Raw genomic sequence first — 27,751 nt, forward strand, 5'->3', positions numbered from 1 at the left:
GCAGGTATACTGAGAACAGCATGCGGCACAGCATTGTATCCCTGCACCCGAAAATAGAAAAAAAGTCCCTCTTCTGCTTTCACCTCCTGGGCCCCTCTGGTAACCTGATGGGGCCCAGGAAATGAATATATATTCCTTATATATGTTAGTAATCAAGTGGGTGCAGGTTAATATAGTTATTTCGTTTTTTTTTTTTTTTTTTTTTTTTTTTTAGCTAGAAGTTAAAAGCTGCTCGGGCCCCCCCTGCTGGCCGGGCCCGGTACAACAGGGCTGGTTGTACTGCCCTATCAGCGGCCCTGGCTACAGCTCTAAAGTGACCTGGTTAGAAAAAAAATCTCTGGCCTTATTAAATAAAAAGGATCTGCTCTAGAGGGTCCAAGAACTGATACAGTTTTAGGTAATAGGCAGAGCACAGTGAAGGACATCAGCACTGTTAGTATAATACATATGTACACAATATACACACAACAGCGACAACATGTCATGAGGGCTGAAATGCGTCAGCTATCAGTATCTGCATATTGTACACATGGTGGTTTCTTGTAGAGCAATATTAGCTGTGCGCTTCATCTTCAGGGATAATTACTCTGAGATGGACGTGGATCGGCCCATGGGAGCTCCCCCGATGGAGGATTATACGGGTAGTACTTGTAGTATAATAAATATATACACAATAGCAACAAAGAAAGGAAGTTTATTTCTCAAACAAGGGTTCATTTTTAAATGGGGGGTGATGTTATGTGGTCATTATAGACAGAGGTCAGCGGAGGTCTTCTTTAATATGGCGCTTGTCTGCATTTCACTGCGGTGTAGGTGTCGTCCTGTAAAAGTGAAATAATGATATACATCGATCGCTATAAATCGTTTCTTATTTTATCAATGTTTTATAGACTTTATTTTAAACCTTTCAATATACGCCCTCAAAGATACTGTTAACCATATAAAATTTGCAACATTAAACCGTGTCACTGCACCGAGCAGATGGACCAACACCTAAGGGCCTTGATAACTCCAATGTGATATGAACATCCGTCCTCATAGATGTCAACCTTGACCAGCAAGCAAAAAAACTTAAAGTGGCATTAAAGGGTTGTCTTTTTTTTAAATAACAAACATGTCATCAGGGGCGTTGCTAGGTCTACAAAAGATCTGGGGCTAGAGCCCATAGCAACGTAGTAAAAAAAGTCATACGCTTGGGTGGGCATATACATGTATATAATATACATGCGTGTGTATATGTCCCCAGAGAGCCTCCCCCTTGCATCAGGGTTCCCAGAGAGCCTCCCCTTGCATCAGGGTCCCCAGAGAGCCCCCCACTTACATCAGGGTCCCCAGATTGCCTCCCTCTTACATCAGGGTCCCCAGAGAGCCCCCCACTTACATCAGGGTCCCCAGAGAGCCCCCCACTTACATCAGGGTCCCCAGAGAGCCCCCCACTTACATCAGGGTCGCCAGAGTGCCTCCCCCTTAAATCAGGGTTCCCAGAAAGCCTCCCCTTACATCAGGGTCCCCAGAGAGCCCCCCACTTACATCAGTGTCCCCAGAGAGCCCCCCACTTACATCAGGGTCCCCAGAGTGCCTCCCTCTTAAATCAGGGTCCCCAGAGTGCCTCCCCCTTAAATCAGGGTTCCCAGAGAGCCTCCCCCTTAAATCAGGGTTCCCAGAGAGCCCCCCACTTACATCAGGGTCCCCAAGAGAGCCCCCCACTTACATCAGGGTCCCCAGAGAGCCTCCCTCTTAAATCAGGGTCCCCAGAGTGCCTCCCCCTTAAATCAGGGTTCCCAGAGAGCCTCCCCTTGCATCAGGGTCCCCAGAGAGCCCCCCACTTACATCAGGGTCCCCAAGAGAGCCCCCCACTTACATCAGAGTCCCCAGAGAGCCTCCCTCTTAAATCAGGGTCCCCAGAGTGCCTCCCCCTTAAATCAGGGTTCCCAGAGAGCCTCCCCTTGCATCAGGGTCCCCAGAGAGCCCTCCACTTACATCAGGGTCCCCAGAGAGCCTCCCTCTTAAATCAGGGTCCCCAGAGTGCCTCCCCCTTAAATCAGGGTTCCCAGAGAGCCTCCCCCTTAAATTAGGGTTCCCAGAGAGCCCCCCACTTACATCAGGGTCCCCAAGAGAGCCCCCCACTTACATCAGGGTCCCCAGAGAGCCTCCCTCTTAAATCAGGGTCCCCAGAGTGCCTCCCCCTTAAATCAGGGTTCCCAGAGAGCCTCCCCTTGCATCAGGGTCCCCAGAGAGCCCCCCACTTACATCAGGGTCCCCAAGAGAGCCCCCCACTTACATCAGGGTCCCCAGAGAGCCTCCCTCTTAAATCAGGGTCCCCAGAGTGCCTCCCCCTTAAATCAGGGTTCCCAGAGAGCCTCCCCTTGCATCAGGGTCCCCAGAGAGCCCCCCACTTACATCAGGGTCCCCAAGAGAGCCCCCCACTTACATCAGGGTCCCCAGAGAGCCTCCCTCTTAAATCAGGGTCCCCAGAGTGCCTCCCCCTTAAATCAGGGTTCCCAGAGAGCCTCCCCTTGCATCAGGGTCCCCAGAGAGCCCTCCACTTACATCAGGGTCCCCAGAGAGCCTCCCTCTTAAATCAGGGTCCCCAGAGTGCCTCCCCCTTAAATCAGGGTTCCCAGAGAGCCTCCCCTTGCATCAGGGTCAGCAGAGAGCCCTCCACTTACATCAGGGTCCCCAGAGAGCCTCCCTCTTAAATCAGGGTCCCCAGAGTGCCTCCCCCTTAAATCCCTTGGCCTGCTGGGAGAGACTGTTTATTCGGGAGGAGTCAGGTGATCGGTATTCTATGCCATCTGGACGTGTGTTACAAGGCTCTGGGTTTCTAGGCCAGAAGCCTGAGACCCATCCTGGGAGCACCTGGCTTTTAGGCTGTCTGAGGCCTATCAAGGTTTGAGAGAAGCAGAGTAGGGGTTGTGGCTTTTGGCTGGAAGCCCAACCAAGTTGCAGAGGTTCCACCGGACGGGGAACCACATCGTTGCCAGCGGTGAGGGAGAAGCAGTTGCCACATGGGACGACCACTCCTGTTTCCAGAGGCAAGTGAGGATCAAGGTCAGAGATAAAGGCGACACAGTCACCATTAAGGGACAACCATTCCTGTTATTAAAGGCCAGTTATGGAAGTCTGAACAAGTACCAGAGCAGCCTTTTCACCAGCCGGGGACGGTGAGCAAGTGTGAAAGCTTCAGTAGAGTGCCAAGTCAGGCACCCAGCGGGTTAGCGGGGGTGACGCTTGAGGAATATACAGCGGGTTTAGCTGTGGAAGAGCTCAGGGGTTCCAGTAATGTCTGGAATCTTGAAGTCTAATGAGGGACCGGGAGCTTAGTGAGTGAAGATCTATAGTAGGATAATGTGAGATGCGAGAGAAGATCTATAACGGGTTATTGTGAGTTCACGTGTATGGATCTCTATTGACTGTTCAAAGTTCACTTGCCATAGGGGACAGCAGTTCTACAAATACAGTTGCTGCATCCAGCTTAAAGGCCCTCCACCTGTATAGCTGTCTGCCTATTATTTTATGTCTCGGGGTCTGACAATTACTATTGCATCCACCTAAAGGTGTCCTGGCCCTAACCCTCTCTCCATCACCACTGTTAAGAAACAATAAATCTCTTTTTCTTGCATTCAAAAATATTCAACTTGAAATACACCCACCATGCCTAATAACCCACACTACAAGGAAGGATGTCAGCTCTCCCTGGCTCTGGAGGTCACCATTAGGCCTTTGGAGGTCGGGGATGCTGCTACACTTACCTGCTCTGTGCAATGGTTTTGCACAGAACAGCTTCAATCCTCTTCTTTTCAGGTCCCCGCCGGGGGCGCTCCTGGCTCCTCCTCCTTGAGCAGAGCCCCCAGAGAAAGCTGATTGCCTTGGGGCACACCGCTGCATGCTAGCTCCCGAGCCGCTGCTCTTTGCGTCCATAAGACACATAGAACCGCGTCTCGGCTCCGCCCCCTGCTGTCCCTTCATTGGTTGTGATTGACCAATGAGGATGGAGAGTCCCGGGACAGCCGAGGACATCGCTGGATCATGAACATCGCTGAATCGGAGGAAGCTCAGGTAAGGATTGGGGGCTGGGGACACTGCACACAAGTTTTTCACAGAAGGTTTTTTACCTGCATGCATAGAATTCATGCAGGTAAAAAAACCTTCAGCCTTTAGAACCACTTTAACTTGGCTTTGAAGTTTTCAACTGTGGTGGCTTATTGTGCATCTATAGCTACTGCTTGAGCTACCTTGCCAGATCCAAACACTGAGCCAAATCTTGCTTTCCTTGGTGCCTTGTCACTGCAAGGCTACTGCTAGGCCCAATATCTAAAGAATATAATTAAAATTCCTTACACATTTTTTTGGAATTGACTGTCTCACGCTACTTGTGCACCGACCTATGTCTACTGCTCGATCCTGCCACCATAGCCAGGCCCAAAATCTAAAGAATATTTTACTATTCCATGAACAATTTTTGAAATGAAGGTCTCGCATTGTTGGTGGACCTGGATCTTCAACCGGGAAACAAGGTTTGGCTTTCTACCAGGCCTTTAAATTTGGCCTGTCCCTCCAAGAAATTGGGCCCTAAGTTAATTGGGCCCTTCCCTGTCCTGTCCTGATTCAACCCTGTTGTCTACAAACTCAAACTGCCCTCAACTTATCAGATCCACTCTGTCTTCCATGCCTCCCTCCTGAAGCCCGTGGCCCCGAACCCCTTTGGGGGCTCTTCTTCCACCTCCCTCTATGATTAAAGGGATTGAGTTTTATGAGGTGGTGGCCATCCTGGACTGCCGTAGAAGGGGCCACGGACGCCAATTTCTGGTACAGTGGAGGGGTTATGGCCGTGAAGAGCATTCCTGGGAACCCGAGTCACATATCCACACTCCAAATCTTTCAGCGAGCTTTATCCCAGACGGGCGTCCGGAAGCTGCCCCTTTGGGGGGGGCTCTGTAAGAGTCCAGGGCTTACTACGCATGCACCAATGGCACGTTGCCGCAAGAGGAAATACGTGCCAACTGAGCATGCACCAAAGATGCCTCAGGGCGCCAACCTGCACCTGCGCAGAAGACTTGATGGAAAAGGGAAGGAAAATGCTCAGGACGCGCACAGGAAGTGACCTCAACCTGATGGAAAAAGGCGGGAAAATACCCAGGAGGTGCACTGGAAGTGACATCAACCTGATGGAAAAAGGCGGGAAAATGCCCAGGAGGTGCACAGGAAGTGACCTCAAACTTCCCTATATAAGCCCAGACACTGCCAAATTGCTGGATAATCTTCAGTCCCCCCTTGTTCCTGTGCTAGCGTTTGATCTGTCTGAACCTGTTGTGACCTAGAATCCTATTTGACTACTCTTGATTGCTGCTTGCCATTGACCTCGGATTTGTACCTTATTGGACCCGACCCTGACTTTGATCTCGACCATTCTTCTTCTGATTAACCCTTTTTATGCTTTGTTGCCCAACTAAACTTGACCTCACCTCGGATCTCGGACTAAGGCTTGCTCTGTGCTCCGCACCCCTGGCACCCCTGCCCCTCGGTGTCCACCAAGTCTCTGTCTCCATCTCCAGAGGCTTTAAGGACCTGAGGTGCAAGGGAGGCCTCCCCACTACTTCGGTCTCACATCAGGTACGGGGCCCTCATGAAAGAAAGTCACAGATTTGGTATAAGGCAGCTTTTTAGCATGTTCCTCAGCATCTGATGGTTCAGTATTCTTGTGTGGCCCCCCAGTCCTTATCTCTTTTTCCAGTATCATCAAAAATGGGCTTGGAAGCTCTTTGGTTTGGGAGTAGAGCCAGTCTAGTGTTGCCACCACTTGCACACCACCATCTGGAAACACTAATTTTGGTACCCATCATCACCCATTAATGCTTCCAATTATTCTTCTGAACCCGATATTGTACATCTTGCACTTAGCCAATGTTTTAATATTAAGTAATACTTACAGGTTCTCTGGTCAATGTTGAAGACCCTGAAAAATGAACATACAATAAATGTACACAATATTCGCAATATACTTCTTCTCCTATTCCATGAAACGTGCATGGACAGACTTTAGTGAGGCAATAAAAACAATACGTCAGCTAACGTGCAATTGGTTTAAGTTCAACAAGTGTCCATCAAGGATGGCAACAGCCCTTTCTGACAAACTGATATCCACTAGTGGGCTACAAAAATGTAATTAAAACCAAAGTGAAAATGTGAAAATAGACTTTCTGGTACACTTTAAAAAAGAAAGAATAGTTCAGGATGGGAATTTATAAAAAAAAAAAAGTGCTGTAGTTCTTCAAATGTTGCCATGTGTATGTCCCCCACTATAAATACGAATTATCATTAGGTTGATCCATAGTGATAAACACACGCTTGCTAACCGCCCAACTGGGAATGTACATCATGATTTTGACGTTAAATACCGGGGGTTATGGCTGCAGCTAGATGCCATAACCCAGTATCGATTTTTTTCCCTAATGCCGCATACACGCGATCGGAATTTCGGCCAGCAAAAGACCGACGAGAGCTTTTCATCAGAAATTCCGATCGTGTGTATACAATTCGCAAAAACTCAAGCATGCTCAGATTCAACTATGAGATGGAATCTATTGGCTATTGGCTATTGATCTTCCTTTTTCTAGTCCCGTCGTACGTGTTGTACGTCTCTGCGTTCTTGGTACTCGGAATTTGGTGTGACCATGTGTAGGCAAGACAGTTTGAGCGGAATTCCGACGGGAAAACCATCAGAGAATTCTGATCGTGTGTACACGGCATTAGGTGACCGGCTTTTTGATAAAAATGATCCCAGCGGTGGCTTCGGCACGGTATCAATTTTAGAAGCAGCGGGAGAGGTGCCGCCCCTCCTCCACTGCTTCTAGGTGGTTCCAGGGCTAACGTTACTCATCGGTAGCTCCGGGAACCATCCAGCGCTGACAGTTTCTTCACATAGAGATAAGCAATGCCAAGATGGCCACCGCTCCTCTCTATGCCCTTGGAGGACGCCCGTAACAGCGGCGTCATCTCCGGTTCTCAGGCCAGGCAAACATGTTTCCTAAAGCAAAGGATGCATTTTTTTTATTGTTTAATAAAAATGTTTCATCTTTTGTTTTTAAGAATAAAGGAGAGATTTGGGGTATTTTAGACCCCAGATCTCTCCATTAAGAGAACATGTCATGCTGTATTGTTATTGCAAGGAATGTTTACATAAAAGTGATAAAAGCAATAAAAGTGATAAAAAAATTATATTTTAAAGGGACAGTGTAAAAATGTAAAAAAATAATAATACAATAATAAACAAGAATACAAATAATAATAATAATAATAATAATAATAAGTAATACAATAATAAATAAAAATAAGAATAATTTTTTTTTTTTAAAGTGCCCCCTTTCCTGCACTCAGCAGTGAATGCATATTTAAGTCACAACCACATATGTGAGGTATCGCCGCAAACGTCAGAGCGAGCGCAATAATTCTCGTACTAGACCTCCTCTGTAATTCTAAACTGGTAACCTGTAAAAAAATTTAAAGCATTGCCTATGGAAATGTCCTTAGTTTGGGGCCATTCCATGGGTGCATGCAATTTTAAAGCATGACATGTTAGGTATCTATTTACTTGGCATAACATCATCTTATATTATGCAAAAAAAAAATATAGGGTATATATTATGTTTTTTTTATTATTCATTAAAGTGTATTTTTTTATTTTATTGCATTTGAAAAACTGCTGCGCAAAAACCGCATGACATACAAAATTGCAACTTGACAGGTTGCTTTAAACACTTCCCGCAAAATCACATACCTGTATGTCATTTTGGGGAATTGGTTGTACCAGGGCGATGCCGGCAGCCAATGCCGCCAATTAAAAAAAAAATCCCCAGTATTCAAAAATGCGTATTTGGCATTTTGAATACTTTGAATGCAAAGGAGGGATTGGAGGTCTTTTAGCCCCCCCCCCCTTGATCCCTCCATAAAGAGTACCTGTCACCACCTATTACTGTCACAAGGGATGTTTGCATTTGTAATTAAATAAATAAATAAGTGGATTTTTATTTTTTATTTTTTTTTAAAGTGCTCTCGCATCAAAGAAAATTCATACATAAGTCACATCTGCAAATGTAAACAGTGTTCAAATCGCACATGTGCGGTATTGCAAGAGCGAGAGCAAGACCTCTGTAACTCTAAACCATTAAACGTTTTTAAAGTATGGCCTATGAAGATTTTTTTTTTTCCAATATAATTTTATTGGTTAATTTTCAAAAATACAATCCAGAACAAGAAATACAGTATGAGAATACAATATTCTATACAATGAACATAGTACAACAACAATCTGTATACAGTCAGCAAGTCCTATTCATACAGTTGAATGACACGAGGTAATGTTCCTATTACATCGTCCTTTTTCACTGTATTGAATCCATGGTGACGTTGTAACTAAAACCTCATATCGGCTATGGGAGAGGCTCCTTGCGACGTGTGAAAGGCCAATATATAATTCTACGAGTGAGTAGAAATCCTTCTGTGTTCTACGAGAGTAACTATGTTAACTTACTTTACTAGCTATGCCCTACTCAACCTCTGCACCCCTTACGGGAGCTTTCTGTACAGAGGGAGCGGGGACATATTTGTTCTTTCAATACATCATAAATCAAATTCTAGTAAGTCGTGTGTAACCTCCTGAGTGGTTAGGCCACATTCGTTATTAAGTCAAAACATCCGTCTTATAGATATATTCCAATAGACTCGAGACCAGAGTAGCCAGTCCCATAAAATGTCTATTTGTAATAGTACCCACTAATGTATTTCGTAATGTATTCATTTCCGAGCGTTATAATTGTACCCCAACAGGAAAACAATGTTGAGAGAAGGGGCTTAAAGAATTCGACCAGGGTTGCCGAATCGCGGAGATGTTTTATAATCAATCCAGCACATCCATAATGCAGTGTATTTAGCTGGGGTGTCATGTGCCTGATGGATTAATTGTTCCATTTCAGAGATTCGCTCAACCCTGGTAATCCAGTCTGTCACCGTCGGAGGTGTTGTAGTCCTCCAGAAAAGAGGGATGCATTGTTTAGCTGCATTAATCAAATGCGGTATGATCGAGTTCTTAAGGTTAATGTGTAAAGAGGGCGAGTAATTTAGTAGAAATTGCATCGGCGTGAACTCTAATGTTCTCGTTGAGATTTCTGCTATTAGTTTGTGAATGTTTTCCCAAAAGGGTTTAATCCGTATACACTCCCACCAGATGTGTAGAATAGTTCCTATTTCCTGGTTGCATCGCCAACATAATGGCAAAACAGAGGGAAAGAACTTGTGTAGTATGTCCGGCGTTCGGTACCATCTCGAGAAGATTTTATATGAGTTCTCTTGAGTTGACACGTTAATCGAGCTTTTATGTATATTGCGAAAGATCAGTTCCCACTCCCCGTTCGAGAGATCTAAGTTAAGGTCTCTCTCCCAGTTGCGTAAATTTTTGGGATCGTGGTCTCTGAACAATAATGAGTATATCTCTGAAATTAGGTGCCTGAGAGGAGACGTGCTCAAACACAGAGCTTCGAACGGGTTCAGATGTCTACTCCTTTGCGATAAGTGGTTGGCACTATGGAGGAAGTGTCTGAGTTGTAGGAATTTAAAAAATGGAATATCATAGACTGGGAGGGATGAACATAACTCATTGTATGGGAGAACAGTACCATTGGATACTAACTGTGAGGCTCGCAAAATTTGGTTTTTAGGGCCTCCCACAACTTCTCGTGCGGAGATTCCCGGGGCGAAATCCAGATTATTAGATAGAGGAATCACCGGACCCTGCAAAGTATTCCATTGCAATTGCGCGGCTACATCTCTGAACACTCGCATAGATGCGCCTGTGAGTGGGTGTGAGGTATAGGCACTGGGTGCTTTGCCCTCCGAGATCCATGGCAAGTGCATTACAGGAGTAGGGTCAAGGGAGTCTTCTATGGTTATCCAGTCTTTTAGCTCTTTGTGTACATGCCAATAGACGATTCTCGTAAGGTGGCAAGCCGAGTGGTATCTACGAATGTCGGGTAAACTGAGACCTCCCAGAGCTTTAGGTAGTATCAGTGTATCCCAACTTATTCTCGGAGATTTGGAGGCCCAAATAAAGTTTCTGCACAACCTTTTGTACGTTGTAAAAAATAGTGCAGGAAGTCTAATCGGAACCGCTTGCATTATGTATAAAATGCGTGGCAAGATGTTCATTTTTATGATGGCTATGCGGCCAAACCAGGAGAACTTGCCAATCATCCATTTGGCAAGGTCGGTTTGTAAGGACTGAAGAAACATTTTATAATTTAGGTCGTAAAGGTCGTCTGGTGAGGAAGTTAGATGGATACCTAGGTACGTGAGGGCTTTAGGTTCCCAGCTAAATGGGAAATTCAGCTTACAAAGGTCTACCATGGCCGAGGGGAGAGAGATGGTGAGAGCCTTTGATTTTGAAAAATTAATTTGTAAATTGGATATTTTGTTGAAAAGCGTGAAATCTTTCAAAACATTCGGTAATGTAATTAGCGGGTCCGAAAGAAACATAAGGATATCGTCGGCATACGCCGCTAATTTATATTGATTATGATCGATGCCAATGCCTTTAATAGCAGTGTTCTCCCTAAGTTTTCACAAGAGGGGTTCGAGGGTAAGGATGAAAATGATCGGTGATAGCGGGCATCCCTGTCAAGTTCCGTTCGACACAGAGAAGACGTCCGACAGGCAACCATTAATCCGTACCTTAGCTGTGGGAAAAGAATATAGCATCGCTACCATCTTTCGTAAGTGGGCAGGGAGTCCTAACATTTCTAATGAGGCAGCCACATAATCCCAGGCCACCCTGTCGAACGCCTTCTCTGCGTCCAACGATAAGAAAAAACCTTTTTGTTGAGTCTTATTGGTAAGCCAGTGTTGTATATGCAGAGCTTTTATCGTATTGTCCCTGGCTTCTCTTCCGGGAACAAAACCTACTTGGTCCAGGGAGATTAATTGTGGGAGAATCCGGAGGAGACGGTTAGCTAATATTTTGGCAAATAATTTCACATGTACGTTTAAAAGCGAGATGGGTTTGTAATTCGAGACAATGGTGTCGTCCTTACCGGGTTTCGAAATCAACGTTATATGAGCTTAATCTTTATAAATCTTTATTGATGGGGTCTGAGGGGGAAAGAGAGTTAAACGTGTTCAGCAGGTGTGGGGAGAGCGTCTCCTGAAAAGTTTTGTAATAGCCAACAGTCAAGCCGTCTGGGCCCCGGCTCTTGCTAGGCTTTAATTGGCTCAAGGCTAGAGTAAGTTCTTCAGTGGTAATCTGTCCGTCTAAAGATTGCATGTCGTCTATCACCGTCCGAGGAGTCCCGTATTCGTTAAGGAAGTCTAGTATTAGTTTTTGTCTATCGGTAGCCTGTACTGTCGAGATGGTTGGGGACAAATTGTAAAGTTTCGAAAAGTAATGTACGAATTGTTTCGCAATTCCATCGGATGTCACATGACTCTTTCCTTGAGGGTCTACAATTTTATGTATAGTAGCCCCTGCTTTCTTACGTTGTATTGCTTTCGCTAGAAGTTTACCCGATTTGTTACTAAATTCGTAAAAAAGTTTTTGTGAGAGAACATATTTCCTTCGTAGTCTTGAGAGCAACTCCTGTCGGAGTTCTTCCTTAGCCTGCAGTAAATCCGTAAGCGTAGTATGTGCCAGCGATGCTTTGTGCATCCTCTCTAGTTTATAGACTTTGTCGTATAACTCTTGTAGTCGTTGTTTCCTAAGTTTGTGTCTGTGCGCAGCTATGGATATAAATTCTCCCCGTAAAACACATTTATGTGCCGTCCATATGTTCGACTGCTTAGTGTCCCCTACTGTGTTTTCTCGGAAGTATTGTGATAAGCGAGAGGATATTTTCTGAGTAATGTCCAAGTCATTGAGTAAAGAGTTGTCCAGTCTCCAAATTGGGCTCGGGGTCTGTAAAGTAGATAGGGTTAACGTCATAGCTATCGGATTGTGGTCCGAAATAATCATTGGTTCTATGGATACATAGTTACATAGTTACATAGTTAGTCAGGTTGAAAAAAGACACAAGTCCATCCAGTCCAACCTTAAAAACAAATAAATAAAATAAAAAATAATCATACAATCCAGATACCCAATTTAATGCCCACAATTGATCCAGAGGAAGGCGAAAAAAACCCCCAGCAGAGCATGCTCCAATTTGCTACAGCAGGGGAAAAAAATTCCTTCCTGATCCCCCAATAGGCAATCAGATTTTCCCTGGTTCAACTTTACCTATGTAAAGTATCCAAGCCTTTCTTAAAGCAATCTACTGAACTGGCCAGAACCACCTCTGGCGGGAGTCTATTCCACATTTTCACAGCTCTAACTGTGAAGAAACCTTTCCGTAATTGAAGATGAAATCTCTTTTCCTCTAGACGTAAAGAGTGCCCCCGTGTCCTCTGGGTTGACCGTACAGAGAACAACTCAACACCAAGTTCACTATATGGACAAATAATGTATTTGAACATGTTGATCATATCCCCCCTTAATCTCCTCTTCTCAAGAGTGAATAAATTTAGTTCCTCTAATCTCTCCTCATAGCTGAGTTCCTCCATGCCTCTTATCAGTTTGGTTGCCCTTCTCTGCACTTTCTCCAGTTCCCCGATATCCTTTTTGAGAACTGGTGCCCAAAACTGAACGGCATATTCCAGATGAGGTCTTACTAATGATTTGAACAGGGGCAAAATTATATCTCTTTCTCTGGAGTCCATACCTCTCTTAATACAAGAAAGGACTTTGCTCGCTTTGCAAACAGCAGCTTGGCATTGCATGTTGTTATTGAGCTTATGGTCTACCAAAACCCCCAGATCCTTCTCCACTATGGATTCCTCCAGTTGTACTCCCCCTAGCATGTATGATGCATGCATATTCTTAGGCCCCAAATGCATAACTTTACATTTATCAACATTAAACCTCATCTGCCACATTTTTGGATGTCAAATCGTTTTGAGAAATGAAAAAATAATCCAAACGGAAGTATTTGTCGTGTGGGGAGGAATAAAAGGTGAAGTCCCTGTCATTTGGCTGAAGAGTACGCCATGTGTCATGTAACGTCAGTTCTTGTAGTTGTGTTTTGATAGCTCGTAGAGCTCTATAAGTAAGGGATGACGTTCCGTTAGATGAGTCTTGGGTTTAGTTTAAAGTCACATTGAAATCCCCCCCCGAGTATGAGCATACTGTCAGGCTAGGTGCAGATAACAAGTAACAGTTCAGGTGTGCTGATTATACAAAGAGTTCAAAGCACATACCCTGAGCAGGTCTAAGCAGAGCAGGTCAGCTGGGACTTGTAGTACACCGCTGCAGACGAAGGTAGGTGATTGCTGGACCTTGTAGTTCACTGCTGTAGATGAGGGTAGATGAGTGCTGGACCTTGTAGTTCACTGTCGTAGATGAGGATAGATGATTGCTGGACCTTGTGGTTCACTGCTGCAGATGTGGGTACTAGTAGAATCAGGCAAAGCGTAGTCTAGGCAAGCTGGGTCATACACAGGTAGATCAGAATCCAAACGGTACAGAATCAGAAGCAAGCAAGGAAGGTCAAACAAGCCGGGTCAAACAAGAAAGTCACAGAGCAAGTATCAGCTGGATCAAACACAAGTGAACTCTAACACGAGCGCTGACTGAATGCTGATACAGGTGATTTAAACGTGAGCTGGCCAATCACTGTTGTTTCCCAGACACAGGCTGTGTCAGGTGAGTTGTGCTGGGTCCTAAAGGGATTCTAGTACTGACAGTACCCCCCCTTTCTCGAGGGGTTGCTCCTGCACCCCCAGGCTTACTTGGATAACGGAGATGGAACTTCTTCTTAAGTCGATCAGCATGAAGATCACGAGCTGGTACCCAAGATCGATCCTCTGGGCCGAACCCTTTCCAATGAACAAGATATTGTAAGGAATTGCGCACTCGTCTGGAATCAAGAATAAATGCCACTTCATATTCTTGACTGTCCAACACATCCACAGGTTCTGGTTCATTTACTAGGAGGCTGGAATGAACAGGTTTCAACAATGAAACATGAAAGACATTTGGAATGCGCATGGATGGGGGCAGTTTTAATCTGTAGGACACAGGATTAACAATCTCCGAGATTTCATAAGGCCCGATGAATTTTGGGCCAAGCTTTTTAGATGGAACATGCAGGGACAGATTCCGAGATGATAACCACACTTTGTCACCAACTTTATATTCTGGTGCCTTTGAGCGCTTCTTGTCAGCAGTTTTCTTAAAAGCCTGCACAGAGCGGGAAATAGCATGATTTACATCGGACCAGATTTTGGAGAAATGTTCAATCGTGGTGTTGGCATCTGGAACATCAGAGGGCGGAAGATCAAAGGAGCACACACGAGGATGCAACCCGTAAACACAAAAGAAAGGAGAGGTCCCTGTAGATGTGCTGGCACAATTATTAAAGGCAAACTCTGCCCATGGAAGGATGTTGACCCACTCCACCTCATCTTTGGCCATCAGACAACGTACCATCTTCTCTAGAGTCTGATTAGTCCTTTCTGTTTGGCCATTAGTCTCAGGATGATATGCTGAAGAATATGATAATTTAATCCCCAGCTGAGAGCAAAGGGCCTTCCAAAACTGAGCTATAAACTGAGAGCCACGGTCAGAGACAATGTTAACTGGTGCCCCATGGAGCCTGAAAATGTGCTTAATGAATAAAGATGCCAGTTCTTTAGCAGATGGAAGCTTCGGAAGCGGAACAAAGTGGGCCATTTTACTGAACCTGTCTACCACCACCCAGATCGTGGAACATCCCTGGGACAGAGGCAAGTCTGTGATAAAGTCCATAGATAAATGGGTCCAGGGACAGGTAGGTATTGGTAGAGGACGAAGGAGACCGGGGGGCTTAGAGGTACTGCTCTTGCTTCTGGCGCAAACTTCACAGGCCTGGACGAAGGCTAACACATCCTGCCTAAGCGATGGCCACCAGAGGTTGCGAGAGACAATCTCAAAAGTTTGTCTAAACCCTGGATGTGCTGCAGGTTTTGATGCATGTACTTGTTGCAATACCTGCAAACGAAGAGCCAGGGGCACAAAGAGCATACCAGGGGGAGTGGAGGGAGGGGCTTCAGCCTGTGCTGGTAACAAGGCCTCAGAGATGTCAGTCTGGGTAAAAGCCAAAATCCTATCCTCAGAGATAATGGGTTGAGGAGGAAGCGGAGGAGGAGACTCTGATAAAAAACTGCGAGACAAGGCATCGGCCTTAATGTTTTTTGGACCTGGTAAATAAGAAATTGTAAAGTCAAATCTGGAGAAGAACAATGACCACCTGGCTTGACGCGAGTTCAGTCTTTTAGCAGAACGGATATATTCAAGGTTTTTGTGGTCAGTCAGAACTATGAATGGATAGCGAGCTCCCTCCAGCCAATGTCTCCATTCCTCTAAAGCTAGCTTTATGGCTAAAAGTTCTCTGTTGCCTATATCGTAATTGCGTTCTGCTGGGGAATATTTACGGGACAAGAAGGCACAAGGGTGGATGGCAGCACTTACAGGATCTTTTTGTGACAAAAGCGCCCCCACTCCTACTTCAGATGCATCTACCTCTACAATAAAAGGTAGCTCAGGAACAGGATGGCGTAGAATTGGTGCAGAGGTAAAGGCTTTCTTTAACTGGGTGAAGGCTGCCTGGGCTTCAGTAGTCCATTTAAATGTACTAGGAGTCTTCCTGGTGAGAGAGGTGATGGGATGTGCAATGGTGGCAAAGTTCTTAATGAATTTTCGATAGAAATTTGCAAAGCCCAGGAAGCGTTGAACTGCCTTCAGGTCTGAAGGTGGTGCCCAGTCTAGAATGGCTTGAACCTTGGCTGGGTCCATGGTGAGGCCTGTGTCCGAAATTAGATAACCCAGGAAAGGTACTTGTTTAACATGGAAAAGACATTTTTCAGGCTTTACAAAAAGGGAGTGAGTCTTTAGTCGGGCTAATACCGAGCAGACATGCTTCTGATGTGTTTCAAGATTGGGAGAGTAAATCAAAATATCGTCTAAATAAACAAGCATGAAGCGACCCATCATGTCACGGAAAATGTCATTCATGAAGTTCTGAAAGACGGCTGGTGCATTCCTGAGGCCGAAAGGCATGACAAGACATTCATAATGACCATCCTTGGTGTTAAAGGCCGTCTTCCATTCATCGCCTGCACGGATTCGCACCAGATTATAGGCTCCCCTTAAATCCAGTTTGGAGAAGATTTTGGCTCCCTGGATTTGAGAGAACAACTCTGTGATGAGAGGGAGAGGATACCGATTGGGAATGGTTATTTTATTTAGGCCTCTGTAATCAACACAAAGTCGCAGTCCTCCATCCTTCTTCGGGACAAAGAAGCATCCTGCTCCTGCGGGAGAAGTGGAGGGACGGATGAAACCCTTAGCTAGGTTTTCCTGGATGTATTCTTGCAAAGCAAGATTCTCTGGTTCAGACAGTGGAAAGACTCTCCCTCGAGGAGGTGTAGTGTCAGGCAAGAGGTCAATGGGACAATCATAACTGCGATGAGGAGGTAAAGTGTCAGCAATTCCTTTAGAAAACACATCCCGAAAGTCCTTATAAGAAAGTGGAATCTGTTCTATTCCCACTTGACAGGTATCAAGTCGAACAGGGTGCTGGATGCAGCTCTTTTTACACTGATTGGACCAAGCCAGAATATCTCTTGTTGGCCAGTCAATTACAGGATTGTGCTTCTGAAGCCAAGGAAGGCCTAGGATCAAAGGAGTGGATGGAGAGTCAATGACAAGACAAGAAATCTTCTCCCAATGCAAAGCCCCTAATTGTAACTGGAAAGGGTTGGTGGATTGGAGCACTAGGTCTTGTGAGAGAGGCCGATTATCCACAGAGATCAGGCGGACTGGACAATCTAGAGCATGAGTTTCCAGGGACAAAGAGGTGATCAGAGTTTTATCAATAAAATTCTCAGCTGCTCCAGAATCCACCAAGGCCAGCAGTTCATGAGCCCCTGTCCCAAAGTGAATGACAGCGGGTAAAAGTATACGATTGTCCCCCTGGGGAGATGAGAGTAGACCTAAGGTGACCTCCCCGCAATCACCTAGGTCCTGGCGTTTCCCGGACGTGTAGGGCACGAACGGAGCATATGACCCTTGAGGCCACAGTATAAGCAGAGTCCCATATTACGCCTGCGTTTGTGTTCCTGGGCCGATAACCGGGTGGAGCCTAACTGCATAGGTTCTTCCTCAGATTTGGCACTGGAGATGGAATAATCAGGTGGTAAGGAAGGTATACAGTTTGCCACAGCCATCGTTTGTTCTCGCCTCCTCTCTCGCTGGCGGCGGTCAATTCTAATAGCTAGACACATAGCCTCCTCCAGTGAGGCTGGATAGGAGAAGTTGACCAGAGCGTCTTTAATCGCATCTGAAAGGCCAATTCTAAACTGGCTGCGGAGAGCTGCATCATTCCAGCCAGATTCCGGGGCCCACCTGCGAAACTCTGAGCAATACATTTCAGCTGTGGTAGTTCCTTGTTTTAAGTTACGCAGGGTCGATTCTGCAGTAGCAGCACGATCTGGATCATCATATAGCAACCCAAGGGCTTCAAAGAAGGCATCTACTGTTAGTAAGGCTGGATGGTTAGGTTCCAGGTTAAAGGCCCAAGCCTGGGGGTCACCCTGTAGTAGAGAGATAATGATTTGAACCCTCTGAGTTTCAGGGCCAGACGAGGATGGCCTCAACTTGAAATATAATTTGCAGCTGTTTTTAAAGTTGCAAAACGCTTTACGGTCACCAGAAAACCGGTCGGGCAAAGGAATTTTTGGTTCAGATGGAGTTTTAGTAATGGTGGTAGTAGAAGGAGATTGCACCTTGGTGAGCTCTGTGGCCATTTCCTGAACTTGATGCGATAAACGGCAAAGTTCTTGTGTAAACAACGGAGCCTGTTCAGGATTCATGATAGGTTTCCCTTTATGTATTGGCTCGTGTTAATGTCAGGCTAGGTGCAGATAACAAGTAACAGTTCAGGTGTGCTGATTATACAAAGAGTTCAAAGCACATACCATGAGCAGGTCTAAGCAGAGCAGGTCAGCTGGGACTTGTAGTACACCGCTGCAGACGAAGGTAGGTGATTGCTGGACCTTGTAGTTCACTGCTGTAGATGAGGGTAGATGAGTGCTGGACCTTGTAGTTCACTGTTGTAGATGAGGATAGATGATTGCTGGACCTTGTGGTTCACTGCTGCAGATGTGGGTACTAGTAGAATCAGGCAAAGCGTAGTCTAGGCAAGCTGGGTCATACACAGGTAGATCAGAATCCAAACGGTACAGAATCAGAAGCAAGCAAGGAAGGTCAAACAAGCCGGGTCAAACAAGAAAGTCACAGAGCAAGTATCAGCTGGATCAAACACAAGTGAACTCTAACACGAGCGCTGACTGAATGCTGATACAGGTGATTTAAACGTGAGCTGGCCAATCACTGTTGTTTCCCAGACACAGGCTGTGTCAGGTGAGTTGTGCTGGGTCCTAAAGGGATTCTAGTACTGACACATACCTGCTTGGAATTCAGTGAGGGTATGAAGTGTCTCTCGAAAGAACGCGACTTGACTCTTGTTCGGGGCATATATATTCACTAATGTAATCTGCCTATTGTGGATAGTGCCTTTAAGGAACAGATATCTGCCCTGTGTATCTTGTTTGGTGTCAGTTACTTTCAGTGGGCAATGTTTAGAAGTGTGATAATACGTGGGATAGTGTCGGTCATACAGTTTAGGGATGTTGTTCGTACGAAAATGAGTCTCTTGTAGGAATACAATATGCTGTTTGTGTTTTTTAAGGGTATATAGTAATTGTGACCGTTTTTGTGGGGTATTTAGTCCTCGAACATTAAGTGATGTAAAATGAATTTGTAGATCTCGGACTAGGGACACCGTTCCCGTAGGAGTACTTGGATTGTGGGCTTGAGAGGCCATGTTACTGTTTAGATATTAGGACGCCAATCGTTAAGGTTAAACTGTAAGACAAGTGTGAATGGACACACCGTGAGGTGTAATGAAATTCAGAAAGTAAAGAGAAACCAGGACTGTGTGGCAAGATGCAATGATAAAGGATATTACTCTGACCTATACTACGTCAGTACAGGCCAGGAGAGTACGGTGACGTGTGTCGGATCCGTATCCGTAAATAACGACATGGATCCACCCACGACAACGTTGGGGGGTCGACCAGGGCCTAACACCAATACAATAATCTCAAAATCAGCGAAACTACCGCTGAACTCTCGAACGTTATCTACTTATGGGGAGATTATGAAACATAAGTGTAATACCGGGCTTCCCTACACAAGGTGCGAATCGTGCCGGCATATGCACGAATCCACCTAAAGACTATGCACTCTGTAAAAACCGTGGTTAGAGTAGCCCCATGTTCATTTATAAACACATATACCGGTGGTGATGAGGGTAGGTATAGGAGACAAGAGAGGTCCAATTGCGCATAAAAGGGAGAACCGCTTCGCTGCATACTAATAGCATAGAAGCCAGACATTCGGTTAGTCGCCGAATCCACATATGAAGTGCATTCCTTGTCATGGCGTTTCTTTACAATGAACCTCTATCTCCGACGCCTAGACCCATCCGCCCAATCTAAAAACAGTAGTCTTAAATTTAAACCTTCAGAGGGGTCAATGACCCAGTAGAGACACTGTTGCGAACTATGTTAAATTAACATTCAAATGGAACAAACATTTATGTAAGCTCTAGATCACATTCTGAACATGCTGATGCGACCAGATACTCCCACCAAGATGGGCCTGACAGGGATGGTTCTTGAGGTAACCAGTTGGCATCACCAATCAAGATTAAGATCTTTGCGATACTCGCGTTGAGATACCTCACTCATAGTCATTTCTCAAACAGAGAGAAACCCCAAGTTGGTGAGGTATCAACTAATGGCCAAACTACAAATTTATAGTTATGGAGAAACAAAGGGGTTAAGCAGCGAAAGGATACCAACTCTATCAGGTTGCTAAACGTATCAACAAACTGTGTGAGACACGGTAGACTTGAGCAGAGTTACTCATGCCGTAGATCAGGTGCTGCCAACGCCCTGAGCTGCTCAGGAGTGAGGCGTCAGGTAAGTCTCTCCAATTCACGAGGTCTCATCTCGATGATTCAGAGCGATACATTCCGGGCATCCGAGGGCCATTACAGTGTGCGGATCATCTACCGTGTGGTCAAAGGAAAATGTTCTGGGTGTAAGTCACAAAAATGAGAGTAGGATTCTTTAGGAATGAGAGACACCCACAGTCGAGTGCCTGTGTTGTGCGTCAAACGGACAGCCACGTCGTGTGTTCAGTTCTCATGGTCGAGTGGAATTTGTTGCCTTCTTTCGGCCAGTATAAGGGCGGTGATCAAACATATCGAATGAAGTTGGAGATATCAGCCTTAGACGAACGGGGCGAGCTTATGCAACTATGCAGCCACTAAAAGCTTAGGTCAAAAGCACAGAGTGGAGAGAGGAGATCCCCACTCCGAATGGAGGAGTCAGTGTCGCCGACTTCCCGCTCAGTAATCTCTGCGAGCCCTACGGGAGCGCTGGGACTCTTCAGGACTAAAACCACGGCTATCCCTGTGACGAGAAGAGCGAGTTCTGTGTCCAGACGAAGACTGTCTCCTACGGGGTCGTTGTTCTTGTACTTTCATTCGTTCTTCGGATGGCGGAGATGAACGCCTCGACGAATAGGTGTGGAAGTCTGCGTACCAATTTGGTACGTCCACCAGCGGAATGTCCAGTGATCGGCAGAAGTGTCGTAAGTCTTCGGGTAATCGTAGAAGTGCAGATTTACCCCTATGTGTGGCAGAGAGACCAAAGGGAAATTTCCAACGGTATTGTATGCCATGGGTGCGCAAAACTTCCAGTAAAGGTTTCAAGTCTCTGCGGTTTTGTAATGTGATGGCCAACAAATCTTGAAATATTTGGATATCTACACCTCCGTGTAGAAGCTGTTGTTGGCTCCTTGCTTGTCGTAAGATCTCCTCCTTAAGCCTATAGTCCACAATACAGCAGATGATATCTCTAGGGGGGTCAGTCTCCTTTCCTTTGGGGCATAAGGCCCTGTGGATTCTCTCCATGTCTATACAAGTATCTCTAGGCCGGTTCAACAGCGAGTTGAAGAGAGTCGTTACCTCCTGCTCCAAAACGTCCGGTTCGATGCTTTCCGGTAACCCTCTAATCCGAATGTTATGGCGGCGGCCGCGATTATCAAGGTCTTCGATGCATCTTTGTGTCTCCCGCAGTTGGATTGTGTGATGATCAATCTTTCTGGTGGCTTTACGCAGTACATTATCATGTTGCGCGGAAGTTTTTTCTACCTCAAGAACTCTGTCTGCGAGCGCGTGTATGTCGACTCGAAGGTCCGCAATGGCGGCTGATAGCGTGTCCTTTATGTCGGCCGCTATACATCTCAGATCTTGGATACTGACCGGTTGCTGTGGGGATGATTCTCGGTTTGTATTGGGTACTTGGGAGGACTCCTGAGAAACCAGGATGGCATCCGATCGTGGCGGTGTAGAAGGTTGGTGGTGTGTTTGGCGGGAAGGCGCCATGTTGCCTCTCTGAGAACGGAACATTTCGGGGATATTATGAGTGTTTCCACCCGAATGTCCCCTAGGCGACCGGGATCTAGATGTCGAGGTGTTGCGGGATGCTGTCCCCATCTCTTTGGCCGGTAATCACTACTGGATCTCGCCGAGAAAGCTGAAGAAAGAGAGTCAGCTGTAGGAGCGGTTCTCTCACGCGTCCATCTCGGTGCTCGGCCAGGCCACGCCCCCCTATGAAGATTTTTAGGTACCGTAGTTTGTCGCCATTCCAAATAAATACAAAAATATTTGATTTGGCTGACACAGGGCATGCAGCCACAGGGAGGGCAAAACATGGGAGTTTTTAAGGAATTGTATAATAGTGTTGTACATTATACACTTATTTATTTTAATATAGTTGGGCCTAAACAAAAAAAAGTCCCATTTTAAAAATCTTTTTTTTAACTTAGTTAAACAGAAAAATGGGGACTTTAAAGGTGCAAATTGACATAAAATTGATAAAATTATTTATTTTATATCAATAAAATGAATTGTTTGTAAAATTCACAAGACATGTTCCATGTTACAATTGATGCATTCATCTCAAAAATGGATTGCATGTATAGTAGTTTGCTATCCTGCCCCTAGATGGAGCTATAAGTTGTTAAAGGCCTGTGTCTACAGGGATCAGTAGCTGAAGCTAAGATCTGCATACATAGGTGAATGAGTCAGAACACGGACCACCTCCCTCACTGGATGGCTCAGTCTGAGGTTTTAGTCATATAAATGGAGCTTACAAGCAGTAGACAAGAACATAGACAAGAACATTACCTTGTGGTCCACGATACAGAACAGGGTCGGTGTAAGTGACTTCAGTGTCATCGGCTGACTCTCTGGCAGCATCTGAGACAGAGAGACATGATAATAACACATTTGTCTGTATTTTGTTTGCACAATGCGAGATTTAAAGCAGAATTGTATCAAATAAATAATTAAATAAAAACTATAGCCTAGCAAAAGTAAAACATGAAAACATCACCTTCAAAAATATTCACTATCAGTTCTCCATGGTGTCCTCAGTCTCCAGACTGAATTATGGCCAGCATTATTCAACCTACTTCCTGTGAGCCCAGAGTACTACTGCACATATGTGCTATACAGTCCAGCAGAAAGCATGCTGGAGGAGAAGTGAAAGAAACTTGTGACATCAACAGACCAGCCAAAAGGTGTGTATTCAGTACATAAATATACAGTATATACAGTATTGGTAATATAGTATAAATATATATATATATATATATATATATATATATATATATACACACACTATATTACCAAAAGTATTGGGATGGCTGCCTTTACACATGAACTTTAATCCCAGTCTTAGTCCATAGGGTTCCCAGTCTTAGTCCGTAGGGTTCAATATTGAATTGGTCAATCCTTTGCAGCTGTAACAGCTTCAACTCTTCTGGGAAGGCCGTCCACAAGGTTTAGGAGTGTGTCTATGAGAATGTTTGACCATTCTTCCAGAAGCCCATTTGTGAGGTCAGGCACTGATGTTGGTTGAGAAGGCCTGGCTCACAGTCTCCGCTCTAATTCATCCCAAAGGTGTTCTATGGGATTGAGGACTCTGTGCAGGCCAGTCAAGTTCCTCCACCTCAAACTCGCTCATCCATGTCTTTATGGACCTTGCTTTGTGCACAGGTCCAAATCATTTGGTGAATGGGGGGATTATGGTGTGGGGTTGTTTTTCAAGGGTTGGGCTTGGCCCATTAGTTCCATAGAAGGGAACTCTTAAGGCGTCAGCATGCCAAGATATTTTGGACAATTTCATGCTCCCAACTTTGTGGGAACAGTTTGGGGATGACCCCTTCCTGTTCCAACATGACTGCACACCAGTGCACAAAGCAAGGTCCATAAAGAAATGGATGAGCGAGTTTGGGGTGGAGGAACATGACTGGCCTCTACAGAGCCTGACCTCAACCTGATAGAACACCTTTGAGATGAATTAGAGCAGAGACTACAAGCCAGGCCTTCTCGTCTAACATCACCGCCTGACCTCACAAATGCTCTTCTGGAAGAATGGTCAAACATTCCCATAGACACACTCCTAAACCTTGTGGACAGTCTTTCCAAAAGAGTTGAAGTTTTATAGCTGCAAAGGATGGGCCAACTCAATATTGAACCCTACGGAGTAAGACTGGGATGCCACTAAAGTTCATGTGTGTGTAAAGGCAGGCGTTCCAATACTTTTGACAATATAGTGTGTATATATATATATATATATATATATATATATATATATATATATATACTGTATATCAATCAGCCATGATCTGATCTGATCTGAAATTTCATTAGCATGTTGATATGGAGGGAAATAAGGAACCAGTGAAGGCAAAATATAAAAAGAATAAATTTCAACTTTAAGTCATGTACAATTGTGCTCATAAGTTTACATACCTTGGGAGAATTTATGATTTCTTGGCCATTTTTCAGAGAATATGAATGATAACACACAAACTTTTCTTTCACTTGTGGTTATTGTTTGGCTGAAGCTATTTATTATCAATCAACTGTGTTTACTCTTTTTAAATCGTAATGACAACAGAAACTACCCAAATTACCCTGATCAAAAGTTTACATACCCCAGTTTTTAATACCGTGTATTGTCCTCTTTAACATCAATGACAGTTTGAAGTCTTCTGTGGTATTTGTGGATGAGGCTCTTTATCTTCTCAGATGGTAAAGCTGCCCACTTCTCTTGGCAAAAAGCCTCCTGTTCCTGTAAATTCTTGGGCTGTCTTACATGAACGGCACGTTTGAGATCTCCCCAGAGTGGCTCAATGACATTGAGGTGGCCACTCCAGAACCTTCACTATATTCTGCTGTAGCCAATGACAGGTTGACTGTGTTTTGGATTATTGTCATGTTGGAATGTCCAAGTACGTCCCATGCGTTTCCTGGCTGATGAATGCAAATGTTCCTCCAGTATTTTTTGATAACATACTGCATTCATCTTGCCAAAAATTTTGACCAAATTTCCTGTACCTTTGTAGCTCACACATCCCCAAAACATCAGCGATCCACCTCCGTACCTTTCATCATAGGCCTTGTTGACTCCTCTCCAAACGTAGCGTTTATGGTTGTGGCCAAAAACCTCAATTTTGGTCTCATCACTCCGAATGACTGTACCAGAAGGTTTGAGGTTTGTCTCTGTTCTGTTTGACGTATTGTAAGTGGGATACTTTGTGACATTTGCGAAGTAATGTGATGTCATCGAATAAAAGCAGCCGGCAACTCCATAACATCAAGCGTATTTATTTTCCAGCCTTCACAGTGAGTACAGTCAGCAGCAGACTAGTTTTGGTGACAAGCCTTGTTCACAGCTGTTTGGGGTATTGTAAGTGGGATACTTTGTGACATTTGCGTAGTAATGGCTTTCTTCTAGCTACTCGGCCATGCAGCCCATCTTTCTTCAAGTGTCTCCTTAAATCAACCACACCACATGTTTTCAGAGAGTCCTGTATTTCACCTGAAGTTATTCATGTTTTTTTTTGCATCCCGAACAATTTTCCTGGCAGTTGTGGCTGAAAGTTTAGTTGGTCTACCTGACCGTGGTTTGGTTTCAACAGAACCAATCATTTTCCACTTCTTGATTAGAGTTTGAACACTGCTGATTGGCATTCCCAATTCCTTGGATGTCTTATTATAACCCTTTCCTGTTTTATACAGTTCAACTACCTTTTCCCACAGATCCTTTGACAATCAATTTGCTATCCCCATGACTCAGAATCCAGAAACGTCGATCAGTGCAGCACTGGATGAAAGATGCAAGGGTCTGTCAGGAGTCCAGAAACTCATTGACCTTTTATACACACACACTAATTACAAGCAAACAGATCACAAGGGAGGATGGTTACCTTTAATAGCCATTCAAACCCCTTTGTTTCAACTTCTGTGCATGTTATCAGGCCAAAATCACCAGGGTATGTAAACTTTTGATATGGGTCATTTGGCTAGTTTCTGTTGTAATTATGATTTAAAAAACAGTAAACACAGTTGATTGGTAATAAATGGCTTCAGCCAAACACTAACCATGAGTTAAAAAAATGTTTTTGTGATATCATTCATATTCTCTGAAAAATCGCCAAGAAATCATAAATTCTGCCAGGGTATGTAAACTTACAAGCACAACTGTATATTAAAGAAGCTGCCTTTGGGCTGTTTCTACCATATTCTTACTACATCCTAGTCTTCAGTACTGCTTGAATATATTGATAATGGTCATACATGTTGGAGAAATTTGAGGCTCCGGTTGCTGTCCTCTTCGTGTACACCCAGGGGTTGGCCGGTGCAGCTTGTGTCTGTACTTGAAGAGCAGAAAAGTGGCAACCAAGAGCAAGACCAGAAGAGTCACAATGATTATTGGAGTTTCATGTTTGCTGCTCTTCCCTGCAAAAGTAAAATAATAACTGTGTTAGCTCATGAGAACCTACACTACATATCAGTAAATGTACACAGGGCTGGGACAACGGAGGGGGCAAGAGGGGCGCCTGCCCTGGGCATAGTTTTTTTCTATGAGGAGGAAGGTGATGCTGGGAGCTGGTTGGTGCTCCATTCTCTAGCTGTCCGAATGACATCAGTGATGCTCAGGGTGGGAGGGGGGTGCAGTTTGCTATCTTTGCCTGGGTGACCTTGGCCAGGCACTGGCTGTACATACCTACCGTATTTATCGGCGTATAACACGTGCCGGCGTATAACACGCACCCCAAGTTTAGGAGGGAAATTTAAGGAAAAAAACTTTTAGGAGGCAAGTTTAAGGAAAAAACCTTACATTTTAAATGCCCATCAATGTAGCCTTCCACTGTCCCCCTGCAGCCCTACACTGTTCTCCTGCAGCCCTACACTGTTATCCTGCAGCCCTACACTGTTCCCCTGCAGCCCTACACTGTCCCCCTGCAGCCCTACACTGTCCCCCTGCAGACTTCCACAAAATTGCAGTATGGTTAGTTTTAAATTTACCGCTGCCATCTTCGGCTCCTCCCGCTGCGATCTTCGGCTCCTCCCGCCGCCGCCGTCGAGATCTTTGGCTCCTCCCGCCGCCGCCGTCGAGATCTTCGGCTCCTCCCGCCGCCGACATAGACCGAGCCGAGCCGAGCTGAGCCGAGGGTACTCCGCTACTCGGCTCTGCTCGCAGTAACGCCCCCGTCTCGCCCCTTGTCCTGGCTCCTGTGATGGACACAACACCGGGCCAATGGCGGGATGTAAAGGCTAGGAGGCAGGACTGGGCGTGACTGAGAGCGGAGCCGAGTACACAGTACACTCGGCTCTGCTCGCAGTAACGCCCCCGTCTCGCCCCTTGTCCTGGCTCCTGTGATGGACACAACACCGGGCCAATGGCGGGATGTAAAGGCTAGGAGGCGGGACTGGGCGTGACTGAGAGCGGAGCCGAGTACACAGTACACTCGGCTCAGCTCGGTAAATGTCGTCGGCGCTCCACAGAGCGCAGATCGACGGGGGGATCGGCGTATAACACGCACCCACGATTTTCCCACGATTTTAAGGGGAAAAAGTGCGTGTTATACGCCGATAAATACGGTCAGTAGGGCAACTTTCTTCATAACTGTGAAACAATTTACCTCTTATCTGGACAAAGACATCCTCACTCTTCTTAGAAATGTTGGATGCAGATCTCACTTCACAGGAATAATTCCCAGAATCTTCCAGCCGAGAAAATTGGACTCCATATTGATCAGATAAATTGAATTTCTGAACATTTCGTCCATCTCTGTACAAAGCAAACTGCAGTTCTGTCCTCTGTCTGGGCGGATTGAGACTCGTGTTACACTTCATGGTCATGTTGTCACCTTCTAAGCCCTTGTACACGCGGTCGGATATTCCGACAGAAAATATCCAATCGGACCGTGTTGTCGGATAATGTGTGTGTGGGCTCCATCGGACTGTTTCCGTCGGAATATCCGACAGACAAAGTTGGAGAGCTTGGCTATAAAATTTTCCGACAACATGATCTGATGCACGTCAGTTCCGATCGTGTGTAGCCTAGTCCGACGGACAAGGTGCCACGCATGCTCAGAATAAATTCTGAGAAGGAAGCACATTCGTCACACTGCAGTGTTAAAAATTCTTTAATGCAGCGCATTCTCTTTTTCTTTACAATGCTATAAGAATGAAGTTGTTTT

At 45.2% G+C, this 27,751-nt stretch overlaps 1 long non-coding RNA gene across 1 annotated transcript; it reads right to left on the reverse strand.

Annotated features, from left to right (window-relative positions):
• Positions 1-544: 544 nt before the first annotated feature.
• On the reverse strand, positions 545-27,309 carry LOC143958857 (uncharacterized). Its single transcript, XR_013270142.1, has 4 exons — positions 27,191-27,309; positions 22,380-22,451; positions 5,931-5,956; positions 545-821 (listed from the first exon to the last, which is right to left on the reverse strand). It is a non-coding gene; the product is annotated as an uncharacterized LOC143958857 (long non-coding RNA).
• Between the last annotated feature and the right edge of the window lie 442 nt (positions 27,310-27,751).

The sequence above is a fragment of the Lithobates pipiens genome, unplaced genomic scaffold, assembly GCF_037356315.1.
Source record: "Lithobates pipiens isolate NorthernLeopardFrog02 unplaced genomic scaffold, aLitPip1_a1.2 Scaffold_62, whole genome shotgun sequence".
Taxonomy (NCBI): domain Eukaryota; kingdom Metazoa; phylum Chordata; class Amphibia; order Anura; family Ranidae; genus Lithobates; species Lithobates pipiens.